Below are 19,532 nucleotides of genomic sequence, written 5' to 3'. Positions count from 1 at the left end.
TGGGGCCCTGAATAACAGCCCCCAGAAACAGCTGGATGTGGAAATTGGCAGCTGCCAGAAAGGGGAAAACGGAACTCATGTCCACCACAGGCCATTGTCACATAAATATTTGACTTCTGGTTTCCACTGTGACATATAGGAGCTTGGAAATCCTTACTTCCATCCATACAAGAAAGAAAAAAAAAAAAGAATAACGATCTGAAAAACAGGAGCTCTTGTTAAATCCACCTGAAATTAAATATGACTACGAAATTAACCTTTGCTGCTGCAAACCACGGAGATTTAGGGCTCTGTTAGAACAATACAACCTAGCCTGTTTCCTGATAAGACGGAAAACATGTTTTCCACTCAAAGTGAGAGACAAAATCAAAGAGCATGAAAAGAGAAGACAGATTCGACCACATCAAACTGTAATGCGTCTATTTGGCAAAACACACATCAAATGGAGACAATGGCAAGCTAGAGAAGCCATTTGCAAGTTACATGGCAAAAAGCTGATATCCATGATAATTCAGATTTGCTAACAATCCAATGGAAAAGAGGGCAAAAGGTCTCAAACTGAAATTCCAAAAGAAGGCATAGGCCAAAAGTATGCGAAAGATACCCAACTACAGTTTCAACCAGAATGAAAAATTCAAATGAAAATATTGCTCTTTCTCACCCTGGACAGGGTGCCTCATCAGTTGCTTGGAGAGTCACCCATACACCAAAAGGATGCAGGTTTGATTCCTGGACAGGACACATAACTCGGGTGTGGGTTCTGAAAATGTGGAACTGGAGAATGTTTGTGATGTTATGGAACAGTTGCGAAAAATTGTGAATATACTTCATGTTGGAATTTACACTTTGAAGGATCATAGTGTAAAAATTTATATAATTTAAATTTATTTTTCATATAATGTTATTAAATTTTATTTTAAAAACATTTTATTTTACTCAATAGTGTAAGAAAAATACCGTAAACTTCTAAATATGTGCAAGACAAAATTTCTTAAATGGCTATTACTGGGAGGTTGGTGGGAGTCCTTCTTCCGAGGCAGCTGACACAGGGTGCCCCCCAGGTTCTGGGAACACAGGCCTCCCAGAAGCTGAGGCTGGTGTCTCAGAATCTGCAGGTGGGTCCACATCTGGAAGTTCGGTGACACTTGTGCCTGGAGCTTGCTCTGGCTCAGGAGAGGGCACCAGAGTTGGCATTTTCTCTTTAGGTGTTTGTTCATCTTGCTCTGGAGCTGCTTGTGTAGAGCCAGGAAGAGACTATGTTACCACCATGACTGCCTTTCGTGTGCCTTCCAAGGAAGGGAACCTCCCATCTCCATCACTGAAGTCCCAGTTCAAACCCCCAACCCAGGGAGTCCTCCAGACTGCAGGCCCTGGGCACTGACCTGAGCGGCTCTGTGCACCTGCCTAAGCCCAGCCTCTGGGAGCTCTTCTCTGAGTGGCCCAGCCACTTGCCCTCCCTCTCACACACACCACCCACTCCTCCTCCTCCTGTGTCTCTGCCTCAGTGGGCTCAGGTGCTCCAGCTGTGAGTGGAGACACTGGGCCTGGGTTGGCAGGTCTGGGACTGGAAAGGTGAGCTCTATGGAGGCCAAATGCATGATCAGGCTGGGGAATTCTGGTGGCTAATAAAAATCTTCAATGTACTGGTCAAGCAAGATGCCCAAGATGCAGGAGATGACCTTGGGGAGAGAGATAGACAGAGAGCAGAGTCTGAACCTGGCTTTTCTTTCCACATGGCCCTCCCAGAGCACCACTCAGAGAGCCTAGGGTCCTGTGCCTGCTGCTCCTGCCCATCCAGAAGGCAGACCTACTCCTTGCCCACCTTCAACCTGGCAGTCCTGGCAGAGATGTGCCTGGTCACCCAGGAGGGGCTGGCAGAAAGCCTTCCTAACTTACAGCTCTGCATCAATGAGGGAACCGCCTGTCCTCTTCTTCAGGGGAACCTGACATACTCTCTCAGTGTCCGTATTCCCTCCCACTGCACTCCCACCCAAATGTCAACTCCATGAGGACAGGAAGGGCTGGTGTCTATTAAGTTCATGTCACTCATTGGCACACAGTTGGTGTCAAGGAATAGCTGACCAATGAGTGAAAGAAGAAAATCCGACTGCAGCTCTGGTGTCCAGAGACCTCCTAACACCTCAAACTTTGGCTCCTGCACCTAAGTGCTGCCTAATTCACTAGCTGCCCTGTGGAGTTCTTCTTCTCTAATTGACAGTTAACTCCCATGGGTAGAGAGCAACAGCCAAGCTACCACTGAGAAGATTCTACCAGATTAGTGAACAAGTTTCCTGGATAGGGGTGTAGACTGGGCTAGGATTTGCAGCCAAAGGGTGTGAATTTTATGAGGGGCTCACTCTGTCCACTGACCTCCCCAATCACCCACACTACCCATGTGCACATGAACAGCTCTCTGACTCCTGCTTTTTTTTTCTAGGAGAAACCCTCAGACCTCTGCCCTCTAGCAGAAATCCCACCATGAGTGGGATCTAGGGTTCTGCTAGCACCTTGAATTCAGGTCTCATACTCCCCTCATGGCTCTGATCCAAAGCCAAATCACGTTTTCTGCTGGAACAGAGGATCACTGTCCTCTTCACAATACAGGAAGATGCAGCCATAGGTAGAGGAGGCCAGGAGGACGTCACATCGGCTGTGCTGTGGACACTCTGAGCCTGTGTGCCCTAGTGTGACTGAATCGCTCCTGCCTAGAAGGAAGCTCTGTAGTGCAGGCTTGGGGTCTGCTCTGTGCACTGGATCATGGTCAGTGCCTAGAGATGTGTCTGTACCTGGCAGGGCTTCTGATATATTTGCCGATTGAATGAGCCCAAACCAGCCACATCTTAGACAGCTGTGTGAGTTTGACCCCACTGCTCAGCCCTGGGGTTTCTGATCTGGCTTCACCCAGGACTGGGACCCATAATGGATTTTCCAATCTCTTTATCTAATGAGAAAAGTGCTTAGCCCTGTGCCCTGGAGAGACCGGAAGGTGCACTGGCGTGTGTTTTTGGTGGCAGGCAGGTCTCCCTTCTCCCCCTTTATCTTTCTGTTTACGGGCTGGGCTGCCTTCCAGTAATCCACCTGCAGCCCCATCAGCTGAGCTCCAACACCCTGGCTGGGGGAGAACTCATCTCCACTCACCGACCGGGAGGAGGGAAGGATGCGTGATGCCTCCTTGTTTGCCGCAGACCCATTTGGAGGGTGGACAACAGCACTCCAGAGCCCAAGCGGGCCACGTAATCTAAGTGACCTGATGCAACCCAGAATGGTCTCACAATTCCTAGTTCCACTACACCTAGGAAGGGAATGATATTCAAGGACTCCTCATTGGGGCTCTTCTGTTTGTAGGTGAGTGTGGCCTCCACGATGGGCAGTTGGTGGGCATGATTGGCCCCTGCGACATAATGTGTGATTCTCAACACCGTGGCCAGCATGTCCTTCACAGCCCTCCGGGCCTCCTTGTAGAACAGGTCCCGCCTGGGCAGATCTTGGAAGAAGCTGTTGTAGCGGTAATGCATGGAGCCCGGGCACCTGGCCACGAAGTGGTAACCCAGCAGGATGACCAGGAAGTGAATGTAGCCCAGCTAGGGAAAGAGGGGCACATGTTGTAGGACAGCAGCTTCAGGAAGAGCCACAGCACAGCACTGAAGTACTGCTGTGTCCCTGACACCACGATCTTCACAGGCTGGGGGGCTGGGAATTGTAGTGATGGTATCTCTGTATCCATGACATGATGGTGCTGAAGGCTTCCTGGACCTCACCTTGGAGCAGGTGCACAGCCCAGGTAGCGTGTGTTGCTGTAGGACTCAGACGGGAACTGCCCCTGCCAGTCGGAGATGTTGAGCAGGAGGATGTTCTGGGGCAGCTGGCTGTCAGAGATGAGGAAGTGGTTCAGCTGGTCATATACCATCTCCCTGGGGATCTGCAGCTGGCTCAGGGGGTCTGGGCAGTGCTTGTTGTCCAGGCTGTTGGCCTGCTTGTTCCTGGCTTTACCACCTGCTGCTCCTTCAGGAATGTGCTCCAACCCCAGCAGCCTGCCTGCTCCCCACTGGGATCTGGTGGAGGCAATGAGGAGAGACTCCGTCTTGGTGATGTGCCCGCTGGTTGCTTGGGGCTCATCTTCTCTGTCATCTGGGTTGGACCTGGAGACCCCGCTTGGCACTGGCACTCTGGGTGCTCTAGCTCTCCATCTGACAGCTGGGCTAGGGCACGTCTTCCAAGTATGGCCTGAGCCAGGGCTTCTGGGTCCTGAGGACACTCTTATGGGCCACTGTCACGGTTCTCTAGTGAGTCATACAGCAGATGCAGGTCCTCCTCCACCTCAGGAACATGCTCTGAACACACCTGCTCTTAGTCCAGGGCCTCCTCCCACTCTTGCACCCTGTGCAGCCACGCCCCACATTTCTAGTTGGCATCTTGCTGCCTGGTTATGAGTGGCGACCTTACTACACTTTGGCGCTGCTTTTTTGGCTCCTCAAAGTTGAAGTCCTCCTCCTCTTGGTCCTGCGCATGCCATGGATGATAGCTGCCCTGCTGATCTGAGAATATTTCATACTCCATCTCTGAGTAATGAACCCAGGACTTGGACTTGGGACTGGCCTTCTGCGTGCTGTCCTTGGGGTCGATGGGCTGGCTGGACAGGAGGCGATGCTGACCTCAGCCATGTGGGCAGATTCCTCCATGATGGTGCTACGGAGGCTCAGCATCTGGCCACCCTCGAGGGGTCGCTGCATCACCTCAGCCATGTCGATTGTGCCCACGGTGATCATCCGGTAACCAAGGATGGTCTGTTTGTTAAGGCGCTGCTTCTGCTGCAAGCATGATCTGCAGCTGGTTTGCCTTCTCTCTTGAGGTAGTGGGGATAAAGCAGGGAGGTCAGCACCAGGTCGGCCTTCACGTGACCACTAGGGGGCAGCAGAATCTCATCAGACCTCAAGATGTTTTGGAGCCCTGCATTTTTGTAGTGACCACCACAGAGCTGAGCTCCTTCTCCAGCTTCTTGTAGATGAGCAGCTTGGTTAAGGTGAGGCTACACAGCCTGGGACGCAGGTGGGGCTGGAGCATTGCACCACCCAGGTGGAAAACAAATTCATGGGCACCTGTGTGTTGAGTGCAGTGGGCATGCTGTCCAGGCCTGCAGACACGGAGAAGGTGGTCTGATTTCGATCCTGTGTTGGGAGAGGGGGCACATGCCATCAGAGGCAGCTTATAAACTGCCAGGTGGGTTGGGGGCTCTAGCTCAGACTGAATCCCAAGCACTCGGTGATTCGTGGCAAGAGGTGGGACAGAAGTGATCCCAGGGACCAGATGCTAACCTGGCAGCCTTGCAAACTCAGAGACCTAAAGTAACCACAAAGGATGGTCTGAAATTAAAGTGTGTTTTTTTTTAACTAAAAGCAGCTTATGGTGGGTACTGGTGTCATAGGCCAGTGGTCGGCAAACTGCGGCTCGCGAGCCACATGCACCTCTTTGGCCCCTTGAGTGTGGCTCTTCCTAAGACTTAGGAGTACCCTAATTAAGTTAATAACAATGTACTCATCTATATAATTAAAGTTTAAAACATTTGGCTCTCAAAGGAAATTTCAAACGTTTTACTGTTGATATTTGGCTCTGCTTACTAAAGAGTTTGCCGACCACGCTCCTAGGCTGTCATCTTCCCTGAAAAAGGTCAATCTTTATCTTAACTGAGCCTGTCTATTGCCTTTTGCACCTATAACAACATATTTTTGGAATGTCAAAATAATTTTCCTTTTTATTCAGACCCTCAGAGCACAGGCACTGCCCTGCTCTCTGCAGAGACCACACATCCCCTCATTGTTATTGAGTTCATTGTTGACTGTTAACTATCCCATACACACCTCAGTGAAAGCAGTGCATGTCTATCATTTTACCTTTTTTCCAGGCCCAGAAATTTCCCTGCTTTGCCTTCTCCTGCTTCCCTCATCTGTCAACAATGAATTTCATGAAACCACACACGTCTCCACTTATGATTGTAATGTATAGAATGAAGTGAAAAGCTGCCATTCTCCGGAGCATTATTATCTCATTCGATTGAGATTTTGCTTCCCCACAATTGTCTACACTTTGGCTCAAATAAATTCACAAAAATTCTGCACAGGTTTCCACGTTTTCGACATGGTCAAGAGAAAAGGTTCTCAGAAGGCAACGTAGACTAGGAGGTGAGTTATGATGAGACACACTGGTATCTTAGTCATTTCTTAGCAGAGGATGGACAGCACCTCCCTGTGTTAACAAGATCACCCTGGGATTTATGACAGAACATCCCATTCTAAGATGGGAACCCAGAGGGTTCCTGGAGTGGAAGGGTGTGGATATTAGGACAAGTGGTGTGTTCAGGGCAGCACCGTTGACAGGACAACAGGATGGGGTCATGTTCAGGTCCCACAGAAGTGAGCAGCTGCATCGTCAGCCCTGATAACAGGTCCCCCCCTTGGTATGTTGTACAGCCTAGGGAAGCCCCAGCTCCTGACCTGGAGGGGCCATAGGGATGTGGTCCTCGGGGCAGCAAAGGGCAAAGCAACAGACTTGGTACCTTGAGCCCCATGCCCTTTTGGGAAAAGCGTCCCCACTAATCACAATAACTTGTAAGAGTGGGAGAAGCTGTGTAAGGATTGTCAGCCAACATGGACACTTGGAGATGGGCATGAAAAAGGGAAACTATGTAGAAAAATGCAAAAAATACCGTTGACTGAACATGATGGGAAATGGTACAAAGTCTCTCTCCTAACATTCCTAAAACTTTTTGGGCAGTGACTTTGCATCTCCTCTGAAAGGGGCTGGACAGTGAGAGTGGGTTGTGGGGAGGATACGGGCCACAGAATCCTTTGGAATTTGGACTCTAGGAGGGACCTAGGGGAGTAGCAGGGCAGCTTCTGGAACCCAGGGCTCCCTTTGACTACATGGGATTCTGGAGTCTGGGTGACTCCAGAACCTGCACTCACCCTGAGGCCATGCTGCACCCTGGAGGATGTATGGGCACCTGTGCCTCCTCCAGGGCAATGGAGTAGAGGACCCCATCAGTCAGCTCCTCTCTGTTCTCCTGTGTGGAGCTCAGGACTGGGGACTGTAAAGACAGTTCCCTGTCACCAGGGGGAAAGCCTCAGAGCCCTGTTTTGCTGGTTCTCTAGCCCTGTAATCCTCCACTCCAGACACACACACACACAGTGTGACCTGCTGAGACCTCCACTGCAGTGGAAAAGGTGTGACAGCCTGAGGGCTAGGATTCCCATGGGCATAGATAAGGGACCCCTCTGGAACCCTACTCCACCTGCCTGCCCTGTCCTGGGGTCTGATCACAGCAAGCCCTCAAGGGGATCCACTGCCCCAAAAGCTGTTCCTACCCCAGGGTTCTCCCTTCAGGTCCCTCTTCACAACACATGAAGGGGAGGGGATGTGGGCTGCACAGGGATGGCACACAGACGCGGCCTGGCCTGAATGGGTCTGACCCAGGCCACCTGGTGTTACCTGAGGCCAAATTCTAGAAAGTGAACTGATACTTCGGGGACGAGGGTTGAACCAACGTCTGCACCGTCTGAAACAGCTCTCACTGCGCGGTCTCCGGATGCAAGAGCACCAATCACTGGGAACACAGCAAGAGAACGTCTTGCACTGGTAAATGCCTCTTGGCAAGTGAGCTGCCTGCTGGGCTAGATGTGGGTGCCTGGCTATGGGGTTTCAGGTTATATTGGATAGTGACGTCATACCTGGGATTGTCTTGCCTGAGTCCCCTCATCTCATGACAGCTATGCAAGTAGTCCTGTGGGCTGCTGTCTGCAGACCCCTCTTCTCCACGAAACACCTCATCTGTACACAGTGGCACCAGCACAGCCCTCTGCCCAGCCCCCTAGAAGCTCTGGGTGCAGCCAGGCTCCCAGACTTGAGGAAACCGACCTGGGTTCATACTCAATCCCTCATTCTTACCTCTCCTTGATCTTGTATAAGTCATTGTGCCTTTCATGTCTCATCTCTGTCCTGCCTGCACAATGCGTTATGGAGCAAGTGCTTCTTATGGCTGTTCAGGCTCCTGTGGGAGAGGAGCTATAAAGTAGGAGTAGGACTATCAGATGTAGATAGTGCCTCCAACCTCTTTTTCCTTCCTGTTGTCACCTCCTCTGTGTCTGCTTTTTTTCTAATCCCACCAAAGGTCATCACATCTATAGTGTGTGTGTGTGTGTGTGTGTGTGTGTGTGTGTGTGTGTGAGAGCCCACACGTGTGCGTGTGCACATGCCAGTGCTTCCTTTCTGGATCCCAGAATAAAAGAGCCCCCCAGATAGGGAGGAACAGGCAGGAGCTACCCAGTATGTCAGGATTTCTAATTTCCAGATCAACTCTGTGGGAAGGTGGGAGCCCTGGCCTGGAAAGTCTGAACTTTCCTGAAGTTTGGACTCTGAATATCAAGTACCCTGGACAATCCCTGAATGACTACAGGCTTCAGTTTCACAATTATCCAATAAGGGTGTGATCCACAACTACGTAAGCATGAGCTGAGCATAAGGGAGCCCGGCTTTCTCCACTGCGGGTGGGTTGTGGACAGAGGTGTACCGTTGTGATTCCAGATCTGGGCGGCTTTTTAGACAAATACTGTCTAGGCTGCCAAGTGCTCACCATCTCCCCCATGCCATCCTCGTGTCTGTATACGATTCCACTGGCACAGCCTTTTCCAGAGCTCCTGAGCCAACCTTAGGGCACCTTGGATCTCCCTTTGAGGACACAACTGGGTTTATCTCAGGTTCTGCATTCTCTGCGTGATCCCGGGTAAGGCACGGACCTCTCGGGTCACAGGTTCCCTCCGCAGTGACTCCTCATGGTCTTCACCTTCCTCGTGTGGTGTGAATGTGTGCCCTCCCCTTACATGTGGGTGTTTGTAGTGACTCCATAGAAGACGGCAAAGGGATCCAACATGACCTCCATGGTTTGGTTGTAAAAGTCAGTTCCTGGCCCTGCCAGAGTGGTTGAGCGATATCCTTGTGCACTGAAGGATTGCTGTTCGGTTCCTGGTAAGGGCACATACCTAGGTTGTGGGCTTGATTCCTAGTCGGGGTGCATACAGGCTGCAACCATTTGATGCTTCTCTCTCACAGTTTTGGTTCTTTCTCACTCTCTTTCTCGTCAATTTTTTCAAAAAAATTTAACAATTTCAAAGCAAATCCATTTTTTTTAATCTTCATTGTTGAAAGTCTTACATATGTCCCCTTTTTCCCCATTGACCACTTCTTGCTGATCCCTACCCCCCACCCCAGATCTTCACCCTATTGTCTGTGTCCCTGGGTTAAGCACATATCCACACAAGATCTTTAGTTGATTTCTTCCCAACCTGACAAGTTTTATAAAACGTTGGTGCCTACCCTCTTGCTCACTCTTATTTCTCTCTCTCTCTGTCTCTCTCTCTCTGTCTCTCCCCCCCCCCCCCCCCCCCCCCCGAGGAATAAGCCTCTGTGCTGTGAGTGGCTATCTGGAGAGACCCATTAGGCAGGCACTAAATGAGAGCAACAGATAGAGAGAAAGTCATTCCTTCCATCCAAACTGAATCCCAAAGACCACCAAGTGAGCTCAGACCCTCAGTGACAGAGATCCTTCCTCAGGTGAGACCACAGTAGTCCCAGGTGAGCCATGCCGGATTCCTGGTCACTGACGTGTGAGCTAATCAGTGTGTTTTGGTTAAGTCTCTAGTGTGGGGTAACTCTCAGCAATAGATCACTAGCATAGTCTTCCCACACCAGGCCCTGGGCCTGCCCACCTATCTCCCTTCTTTTCTCCTCCCAGTTCCCTCCAGTTCCCGCCCCTCATTTCTAACACCCTCTGCCTCCAGTTTGGAGGATGGCTGTGAAACTTAAGAAAGGACCCTGCAAAGTAGAGCCAAACTGAAAAGTGTAATTTGAAATAGGAAACAGCTTCTGTTGAGAACACAGTTCTGAGCTTCCAAGGTAAGAAGACGCTCCACGCAAGGTAGGTGGCTGCCCCTCCAGGCCCATTGCTATTCCGTGCAAGTACACTGCCATCACCATGGACCTCTAAGGTAGACCTGCCCCCTGATTTCCAGACCTCCATTTAATTTCACAAGCCTTCATCGACTGCCATTGTGAAATCAAGATGAAGAGGGCAGACAAGTACTTATTCATCTGTCTGGTTTAGAAATCACATCCTAAAGAGAGCCTGTGCAATGTGCGTGTGATGGGATCACGTTCTCAGGGCTTATGGTCCTCAGGGGTCAGTGGTAGGTCTCATCAGACTCCAATCAGATTTCCTTTCTCTCTGTGTCAACCAACAGGGCTGATCTCCTTGAGAGCAAGGACCCAGGGTGTGGTCCACAGTGAACACCCATTTGTCTTGAGTCATGTAGCTTCTACCATGGTGGGATGCTGTACAAGGCTGCTAGTCCAACCTCACCAGGGTGGTTGAGAGCACTGAGTAGGGTTGATGTAAAAGGAGAAGCCAGGCTGTCTCCACAACCTTGTTCAGCTTTGGGGCATGAGAAAGAATGGCTGCTGGGCTCTGGTGAGACAGAAGAGCCTCAGGAATTAGCCCAGCTGAACCAGGGCCTAGGGTCTGAGGACAGAGAGGGGCTCTGACCCCAGAGTAGATATGGAAGTGGCGCCTGTGGATGAGATGAGTGTGGACCTCCGGCCCTGGGACATGCCCTGTCCCCTCTTCAGTGCTGTGGGCCAACAGAGGAGATTCTCAGAATGCCTTTCATTGAGCGTGGAGCAGGGTGGAGTTTCTGTCTAGGTGCAGGTGGCAGTCAGGGTTGTGGAACTGCTTGCTGCTGGTTAAACCATACAGCATTCTGCAACGTGGACGCCAGGGGGCGCGTAAGGCCATGCTTTGTCCATGTGCTGGTGGGAGATGAAGTCAAAAAAAATGTGGGTTCCCAGGGGTAGCCCTGGCATAAAGGGTCCCTTCCCCAGTGCTCGTGGATCAATTTCCCTCAGAGTCCCATTGTCCTGCACCTCAAGAACATCACATCCTTAGAGCAGATGTCTCCAGAGAGACTAATTCTTCCCAATCTATGACTCATAGTAACGTGATGCAGGCCCAGAAGAAACAGACTTGTTCAAGGCTGTGAAGGATTGTAGAGTTAAATTTTATAGAATCTAAATTAAATTTATGTTTAAGAGTATTTCATTACATTTTCTTTCATTAGACTGTATGTTACTGTATAGTATAAGAAATGTACAGTAAAGTTATAAACATATATATGATAAACAAAAGTATTTTATAACTTCACATAAGGAGGGGAAGGAGCCCCATCGGCTGTGGCAGCTGATACATGAGTTAGCTCAGGATCTAGGACCACAGGTTCTGAAGGAGCTGAGGCGAGTGGCTCACAAGCTGCAGGTGGTTCCACATCTGGAAGTTCTGTGGCAGCTGTTCCTGGATTGTGCTCTGGCTCTGGAGAGGCCACCAGAGTAGACGTTGCCTCTTTAGGTGTTTCTGAATCTTCCTCTGGAGCTGCTTCTGTAGATCCAGAAAGAGAACATGTTACCACCATGACTGCCTTTTGTGTGCCTTCCAAGGAAGAACCCTCCCATCTCCATCACTGAAGTCCCAGTTCAAGGCCCCACCCCAGAACAACCTCCAGACTACAGGCCACTGGGCACTGACCTGAGCGCCTCTGTGCTCCTGCCTAAGCCCAGCCTGTGTGAGCTCTTCTCAGTGTGGGCAGCCACATGCCCTCTCCACCAACCCACACCACCCAAATCCACATGCACAGCTCTCTGACACCTTCCATTTTTTTTCTAGAGGAAGCCCTCACACCTCTGCCCTCTTGCAGAAATCTCACAAGGCACGGGATCCAGGGTGTTGCCAGCTTCTCCAATTCACAGACCCATACTTCCCTTAAGGCTCTAATCCAAAGCACATTCACTGTTTCTGCTGGTCTAGAGATCCACTTTCTGTTTCACAATACGTGTAGATCAGAGATACTTTGAGGAAGAAGTCACATCGGCTGTCCTGTGGATGCTACCTGCCTGTGCAGCATCGAGTGACTGAATCGCTCCTGACTAGAAGGAAGCACTGGAGTACAGTCCTGAGGTCAGGGCCTTTGCTGAATGAATGAGCCCAAACCAGCCCCTTGTCAGATAGCTGGGTGAAGCTGGGGTCCCCCTGCTCACCCCTGGGATATCTCATCTGGCTTCACCCAGGACAGGAACCCCTAATGGAATCTCCAACGTCTTTCTCAAAAGACAAAATAGCTTAGCCTAAAGCCTGAGAAGAATCACAACTAATGCAGAAGTTTCTTTAAAAGAAGAGAAAATGGCCAATTGGAACAACCACAGCTCCTCCAGCATACCTCTCCAGAGTCCAGGCTCCCAGCGGGCCTTTTTCTCGGAGGAACCCCCCTCCCGCCACCCCAAGTCCCTACAATAACCCTATGAAGCTGGGCCTAGGCTCTCCCCATGTTGAGCGACACAAACACTCCGGGAGGTGCAGTGATCTGGAGACTCACAGCAAGCAGGTGGCTGAGTGACCACTGTGCTGTGGAGGGGCAGGGGCTCACCTGGTACATGGTTGGTCCCACACACGTTGGTTAGTCCCAAAAGTTCTGTATTAACACAGAAGGGTGGGTGCGGACCAAGGTGGGGACGCTGCCCAGGAAGCTGGACACCAAGTATTTGGCCAGTTTTCCCAATAACTGTTCCTGGGAGGTCTGCACCTTACATGTCCATTTTGATTTTTAATTTTTAATTTTTTTTCGCCCTGTGAGGGTCAAGCTTATTTGGAAGCCTGAGTGAGTGATGTTGGGGACAACATGGAGGCTCAAGAGTGAGCTGACAGGCCTCCATGTTAGGTTTAGGATGCCCCCAATGGGAGGTCAGTTCTGTGTCCTGGCACAGGGTGGAGCCAGCTCCCTGGGAAGCAGAGGCCTGGCACCAGGAAGGCCAGGTGGAGAAGGTGAGGACAGTTCTCCCTGGGGGGGTCAGGGTCCAGAAAAACAGACTTGCTCAAAGCTTTGACGGTTTTTAGGGTTAAATTTTATAGAGTCTAAATTAAGTTTATGTTTTGGAGTATTTCAGTATATTTTCTCCCCGGTACACTGTAAGTTATTAAATATCATAAATATATAGTAAAATTATAAACATATGTAACATTAACAGAAAACTTCTAACAATGCATCTAAATGGGGTGGGGGGGTGCCCTCTCTGCTATGGCTGCTGACAGGCGCTCTGCCCGGGACCTGGCACCACAGGCCGCCCAGAAGCTGGGGTGAGTTGCTCAAATGCTGCAGGTGGTTCCTCTGCCTCTTGAAGTTCAGTGAAAGCTGTGCCTGGATCCGGCTCAGGCTCTGGAGAGGCCACTAGGGTGGCCTTGCCTCTTGAGGGTTTTCCTGCTTGTTGCTCTGGAGCTGGTTCTGTAGATGCAAGAAGAGGACATGTTACCACCCTCACTGCCTTTTGTGTGCCTTCCAAAGAAACACTCACCCACACCACCCCCAAAGGCCTCCTCCCCCTCTTGTCTCAGCCTCAGTGGGCTCAGGTGCTCCCATTTTGAATGGAGGCACTGGGATGGTTTGGCTGGTAGGAGACTGCTGGTTGAGCTCTATGGAAGACAACAGCATCATCAGGCTGGGAAATTCTGGAGGTGCTGGTCCAGCCAGATACTCAGCATGCAGGAAATGGCCCTGGGGAGAGAGCTAGGTGAGCAGCAGAATGTGAGGCCTGCCTTTCCCTTCCACACGGCCCTCCCATTGCTCCACTCAGAGAGCCTGGTGTCCTGTTCCTGCTCCTCCTGCTCATCAAGACGCCAGACCTCCTCCTCATCCACCTTCAGTCTGGCAGTCCTGGCAGAGATGAGCCTGGTCACCCAGGAATAGTTGGCAGAAAGCCCTCCTACCTGACAGCTCTGGATCAATGAGGGAACCACCTGTCCCCTTCTTCAGGGGAACCTGACATGCTCTCTCAGTGTCCCTGTTCCCTCCAACTAGAACTGAGAGGGCTGGTGTCCACCCTGTTCATGTCACTCATTGGCACAGAGTAGGTGCTTCAGGAATACTGACCAATGAACAAACAAACGAACCCCAGGGCCTTCCTATCACCTCAAACTTTGGCTCCTGCACCGAAATGCTGCCTAATTCACTAGCTGTCCTGTGTGGTTCTTTGCCTCCCACTGAAACTCAACTCACACAGGGCGGGGTACACCAAGCTGCCACTGAGGAGGTTCTACCCGATTAGGGAGCAAGGTCCCGGGATAGGGGTGCAGACTGGGCTGGGATTAGGAGCGGAAGGCTATGAATTGTCTGAGGGGCTCTCAGTCCACTGACCTCCCCACTTGCCCACACCACCCATATCCACTTGCACAGCTCTCTGACTTCTGCCCTTTTTTCTAAGAGAAGCCCTCAGACCTCTTTCCTCTTGCAGAAATCCCACCATGAGTGGGATCCAGGGTTCTGCCAGCACCTTGAAGTCACAGTCCCCATACTCCCCTCATGGATCTGATCAGAAACTGACTCACGTTTTCTGCTGAACAGAGGTCTGCCATCCTCTTCACAATACGCGAAGATGCAGCCATAGGTAGTGGAGGCCAGGAGGACGTCACATCAGGTCTCCTGTGGACACTACGAGCCTGTGCAGCCTAGTGTGACTGAATTGCTCCCGACCAGAAGGAAGCTCTGGAGTGCAGGCTTGGTGTCTGCTCAGAACACTGGCTTATGGTCAGTGCCTAGAAACATTTCGTTACCTGGCAGGGCTTCTAATATATGTGCTGATTGAATGAGCCCAAACCAGCCCCATCTCAGATTGCTGGGTGACCCTGGGCCCCACTGCTGACCCCTGGCATCTCTAATCTGGATTCAAGTGGGACAGAGACCCCTAATAGTATCTCCAATCTCTTCGTCATATTAGAAAAGAGCTAATCCCAAAGCCCCAAAGAGAATCACTAATTTGGTTGTGGCTTCTCCAAGAGGAAGGGAAAATGACCAGTTGGTTCAATCACAGCCCCTCCAGCAGACCTCTCCACTGTCTAGGCTCCCAGAGAACACTTACCAGGGAGGACCCCAGCAAGTCCCTACAATAACCCTATGCGCCTGCTCCCGGGTTCACCGAGGTTTCAGAGGAATAAACACTCAGGGAGTTGCAGTGACCTGAAGGCAAACAGTCAACAGGTGGCCTGGTGGCCATGTGCTCTGGAGGGGGAGGGGCTCACCTGGTAAAGAATTGGTCCCACAGCTGTTGGGTGGTAGCAAATGTTCTGTAGTATCAGACAGGAACGAAGGTGGGTTCTCTCCTCAGGTAACCGACCACTTTGTCTAGCCAGTGTGCCAGGGCGATGTGCACCATACAGGTCTTTTTTCTTTTTGCCTGTGAGGCTGAAGTTCACTGGTAACCCTGAGTAGGTGGTGCTGGACCAGTTGGCTGGTTGGCAGCTGTTTTGCAGTTGGCTGGGCTGACTGGCCTCCATGTTGTGCTCAGAATACTGCAATCAGAGGCTAGCCCTTGACCTCTGTCTGCTGAGCTCTGAGTCTGCGCACAGGTTGGAGCTGTCTCCCAGGGAAGCAGAGTCCTGGCTTCCAGGAAGGGCAGGTCTTCAAGGCCAGAACACTTCTCACTGAGAATGTTTCGCATCCTGAGGCCAAAACACCTCTTTCATGATGCTCCAGCTCAACACTGCCCTCCTGACTCCCACCCACCAGAGCGTTCTTTTTACTGAACAGAGCATTGAGGAGCTCCCAGTGAGGGGCAACCCCCTTAGGTTCCAGGCTGTGAGCACATTGGAACTCAAAATGGTTTCTTTATGGGTTTCCAGGGTCTGTGTCTGTAGTGAACTGCACTGTTCACAGAAAAGCTGCTGGGTCCTCCTGGGCTTGGCCAAGGCAGAGTGAAGGGCAGGGGGAGGGGCAGGGCTAGAAGGTGGGATTGTTGTGTGCGAAGATGCAGATGGGGAAGTGCTTGACGTGGGAGGACCACTGGGCTGCCAACTGGAAAAACTCCACGTCATTCCACTCCACGCCATCGATGACGACCGGCAGCATACTCTGCTGGTGCTTGGCCTTGCAAACCAGGCGACCGATGCCCTGGATGCACTGGCTTTTGCACTGCACATCCTCGTCCTTGGTTTTCATGGGCGCCTTCATTTTCTTCTCCCTGGTGACCACTTTGATGGCCATGGCAGGTGTTGCTGTGCCCTCACCACTGCGGGGCAGCCTGCTGACCTGGACAGACTGGAAGAAACACTTGAGTGTGGTTTTGGTGGTAGGTAGGTGTTTCTTCTCTGCTACTCTCTTCGTATCTATTGGCTGGGCTGCTGTCCAGTAATCCACCTGCAGCTCCATCATCTCTGCATGGACGCTCTGGCTGGTGGAGGACGGGCCCCCACTCATTGACGCGGGGGAGAGTGTGTTGGGTGAGGCCTTCCCGGTGGGGGACAGAAGCTCCCTGGAGCATGAGGGGACCACATCATCTGAGTCTCCTAACATGGCTGCAGGTGGTTCCACTCTTCCAACCTTCACTGCCCCCACAAAGGGGATGAGCCTCTGTGAGTACTTCTCATTTGGGCGCTGCTGCTTAGGCATGAGCATGGCCTCTGCGATGGGCAGCAGGTAGACACAGTTGGCCCCCGCAATGTACTCAGAGATTCTGGACACAACGTCCTGTGTGTCCTGCAAGGTGTTCTGGGACTCCAGGTTGTTGAACATTTCCCGCCAGTACAGATCCTGGAAGAAGTGGTTGTAGCGGCAATCCATGGAGCCCAGGTAGCTGGCCAAGGGGTGGGAACCCAGCGGGATGAGCAAGAAGCGCATGTAGTCTAGCCATTGGGGTGGCTGCTGGAAAAGATGCTCAACGAAGACCCGCAGCACAGTGTTGAAGTAGGGCTGTGCCCCTGCCACCGCCATCTTCACAGGCGTCAGGGCCTGGGAATTGCAGTTGCAGTATCTCTGCATTTGTGACACGATGATGCTGAAGACCTCCTGGACGTCATCTGTGGAGCAAGTGCACACCACAGGCAGCGTGTGCCCCTGCAGGATGTCCGAAAGTAACTGGCCCTGCCAGTCGCAGGTGTTGACCAGGATGATGTTCTCGGGCATCTTGTCCTGGGAAATGAGGATGTTGTGGAGCTGGTCACACACGGGCTTCCTGAGGATATGCCACTGGCTCTGTGGGTCTGGGCTCTCGTTGTCCCGTCTGTTGACCCACTCATTCAGGACTGTGTCGCAGCCCCGGCGGCCAGCCTGCTTCCTCTTGGACCTGCTGGAGGGCATGACTAGAGACTTGGTGAAGCGCACTATGGATGGCAGCTTCTTGGTGAACCAATGCTGTGTGGAGGACCCTGCCTCCCGGTTGTCCTCCAGCTGTGCCAGCTGCTTCCCAGGGGAGTGAATTCTGTGGGCCATTGAGTCAGAGCCACTGTCACTTGACATGCTGTCAAAGTACCGCCTGAGTTTGGGCTTTGGGGTACTGGGGACACTGATATCATCCTCCGTGTTGAGGCTACTGTCACTAGAGCTCAGCACAATGTCATACCGACGGTCCAGAGCCTGCTCCACTTTGGGGACATGCCTCACAAGGGCCTGTTCTGAGGATATGACCTTCTCTGACACTTGGGCCATGAGCTTTGATGCCACGGCTTTCTGGTGGTAATTCTCTTGCCTTGTCATGCACCTCCTTCTTACTATCCGATTCCCTTTGTCCTCCTGGGACTGCCTGTGGACGGCATTGTAGCTGGCCGCCTGCTCCAAGAAGCAGCTCTCAGATGTGCCGGCGAAGTCATGATGCGAGGTTTGGGCCTTGGTGCTGGCCTGCATGGAAGTGGTCTCATGATCGATAAGCTGGCAGGACAGGGAGGGCATTTGAATCTTAGTGGTGGGTGTGCTGTAGGCCACAAGTTTGGAGACACTCTGGCTTGGCTGCTTGCCTCCCGGGGCCCTCGCATTCTCAGGCAGGTGGGCCAGACTCAGAGGCTCCTCTTGGATCCTGGCACTGTGCAGGCCTCACATCTCCATCTGCAAGCTGTAGTGTGACAGGCCTTCCACATGTGGCCTGAGGTTGGGATTGGGGCTGCTGAGGACACTGTGATTGTCCTTCATGTCTGGGCCGCTAAACAGGCCTTCAAAGTATGGCCTGAGCCTAGGTTTGAGGGTGCTGAGGACGCTGCCATCGTCCTCAGTGTCTGGGCCACTGTCACTGGGATTCTGCAGCATGTCATACAGGAGGTCCAGGTCCTCCTCCACCTCCGGGACAGGCTCCCCATGGTCCTGCTCAGGGTCCAGGTCCTCCTCCGACACTTGGACTGTGTGCAGCCATAGCAGGACTTTCTGGTGGTAGTTCTGTTGCCTGGTGAGGGTCCTCGTTGTGAATATGAGATTCCCCTCATCAAAGTCATCCTCCTCCTGGTCAGCGGTATGGTAGCTGGCCTCCAGCTGCGAGAAGAAGCTCTCACACTTGCACTCAGTATAGTTGTCCGATGACTCAGCCTTGGGACTGGATTGCCTGGCACTGTCCTCCTGGTCGTTGGGCGGCCTGGACAGGGAGGAGATCTGGATCTTGTCCACCTTGCTGGTGGGTGTGCTGTGGGCCACAAATTCATTGTCCCTCTCACTTGGCTGCTTGCCTCCCAGGGCCCACGTATTCTCAGGCATGTGGGGCAGACTCAGAGGCTCTGTTTGGGTCCTGTCACTGGGGCTGCCCCACATCTCTGTCTGCAAACTGGAGTCTGACAGGCCATCGTAGTATGGCCTGAGCTTAGGCCTGGGGATGCTGAGGATGCTCTCATCCTCCTCCATGTATGGGTCACTTTTCCTGCGTTTCCCTGTCATGTCAGACCGAAGGTCCCTCTCTGCCACTTTGGACCTGTGAAACAGCGCCAGGACTTTCTGCTTCAAGTTCCCTGGTATTGATTGCCGCTGCTTCTTTGGCTTCCCCTTCTCCAAGTCATCCTTGTGCAGGTCCTGTCTGTGCATTCCCCTGCAGCTGGGCTGCAGCTCAGAAAAGGAGCACTCATCCTGCCCCTCGTCGTTACCTGCGGACTTGGCCTTAGGGCTGACCTGGATGGCACTGTCCTTGTGTTCGATGGGCTGACTGCACAGGGAGGAGATCCAGATCTCGGCCACAGTAGTGGAGGATTCCTTGATGCTGCCGCAGAGGCTCACCATCTGGCCACACTTGGGGTTTCGCTGCATGACGTCAGCCATATGGATGGCACCCGTGGCCAGTGTCTTGTAGCCCAGGACATTTCTGTTCTGAGAGAACTTCCTCTGCTCCAGCATGATCAGTAGCTTGTTCCCTTCTCCCTTGAGGAAGTGTTTGTACTGCAGGGAGAAGGTGAGCGCCAGGTTGGTCTGCACTGGTCTACCGCGGGGCAGCACAATCTCTTGGGACCTCAGGATGCCCTTGGAGTCCCGCATCTTGACGGAAATTACCACGGAGTTGAGGTCCTTGGCCAGCTTCTTGACGATCACTAGTTTCTTTAAAGTGAGACTACACCACCTGGGCACGCAGCTGGGGCTGGAGCAGTCCAACTCCCAGGTGGCGAACAGGTTCTGGGGGACCTGTGTTTTGAGCACCGTGGACGTGCTGGCCAGGCC

At 52.2% G+C, this 19,532-nt stretch overlaps 1 pseudogene; it reads right to left on the bottom strand.

Moving 5' to 3' along the window:
* Window positions 1–15,854: 15,854 nt before the first annotated feature.
* Window positions 15,855–17,798, bottom strand: LOC138994564 (phosphofurin acidic cluster sorting protein 2 pseudogene; annotated as a pseudogene).
* Between the last annotated feature and the right edge of the window lie 1,734 nt (window positions 17,799–19,532).

This window comes from Myotis yumanensis, unplaced genomic scaffold, assembly GCF_028538775.1.
Source record: "Myotis yumanensis isolate MYYU_CA2020_CCGP unplaced genomic scaffold, mMyoYum1.0.hap1 SCAF_16, whole genome shotgun sequence".
In the NCBI taxonomy this organism is placed as follows: domain Eukaryota; kingdom Metazoa; phylum Chordata; class Mammalia; order Chiroptera; family Vespertilionidae; genus Myotis; species Myotis yumanensis.
The sequence above is the reverse complement of the archived record's forward strand: the minus strand, read 5'-3'. Positions and strand labels throughout refer to the sequence as shown.